Below are 994 nucleotides of genomic sequence, written 5' to 3'. Positions count from 1 at the left end.
TGCGACTGTGACGTGGGAGGTGCCCGCGACAACCTGTGAGTCTTCGCAGGGACGCAGGGGGTGAGGGGCATCCCTGCTGGCATCGGGGCTGACAGTGCCGCTGGGGTACCAGGTGCGCCGTGGAGACAGGGCAGTGCCGGTGCCGCAGCCATGTGGTGGGACGGCAGTGTGGCCAGGTGGAGCCCGGCTTCTACCGCATCAACCTGGACCATTACACTTATGAGGCTGAGGATGCTCAGCTGCATCAGGTAAGGGATGAAAGGGATGAAGGTGTCCCGGGGGGGGGGCATCGTGCGGGGCACGAAAGCCGGCAGGCCCTGCTCTGCCCAATGGAGCGGCGGGGCAGAACGGTGCCTGCCGGCCAAGGCAATTTTTGGGGTCCCATCTCACAACCCCACCTTGCACCAGGGCTCAGTGGTGGAGCGTGAGCCCCCCACGGACCACCTGGCTTCATGGACGGGGACGGGCTTTGCCCGCTTGCTGGAGGGCAGCTGGGTGGAGTTTCACGTGAGTGACGTGCCTTTCTCCACCGAGTATGACGTGATCATCCGCTACGAGCCCCAGGTGAGCACCGGATGGTGAAGCCGGCGGTGGGATGCACCACCAAATTGCGGGGCGGTGGCGGGGAGTGCTGGCTGGTGAGGCTTTTTGGCACAGCTCCTTCTCCGTCCGCAGCACCGGGAGCCCTGGCAGGAGGTGAGGGGGAGGGTGCTGCGCCCCAGCCCCGTCTCCGCCGGTGGAACCCCCACCCCAGCCGATGACCAGCTCTCCACCAGCCTCCCCTCCGGTGCCAGGTGAGCGCCTCGCCGGGACCGGGCTGTGCCGGGGCTCACAGTAGGTGCCCAGCTGCCTGTGCTCTGCTTTGCCCCCCCCAGGTATGTGGTGCTGCCCCAGCCCATCTGCCTGGAGCGGGGCGTCTCCTACACCCTCCGCCTGGAGCTGGGCTGTGCTGCCGCTCGGCAGGATCCCACCGCCAGCGTGCTCATCGATTCGG

General features: G+C 67.4%; 1 long non-coding RNA gene across 1 annotated transcript; it reads left to right on the top strand.

The window, feature by feature from the left end:
* Window positions 1-978, top strand: LOC103918907. Its single transcript, XR_663720.1, has 5 exons — window positions 1-35; window positions 113-248; window positions 409-564; window positions 676-794; window positions 876-978. It is a non-coding gene; the product is annotated as an uncharacterized LOC103918907 (long non-coding RNA).
* The last annotated feature ends 16 nt before the right edge of the window (window positions 979-994 follow it).

Source organism: Pygoscelis adeliae, unplaced genomic scaffold (genome assembly GCF_000699105.1).
Source record: "Pygoscelis adeliae isolate BGI_AS28 unplaced genomic scaffold, ASM69910v1 Scaffold606, whole genome shotgun sequence".
Lineage (NCBI taxonomy): Eukaryota > Metazoa > Chordata > Aves > Sphenisciformes > Spheniscidae > Pygoscelis > Pygoscelis adeliae.
This window is presented reverse-complemented; position numbering and strand designations above follow the sequence as displayed.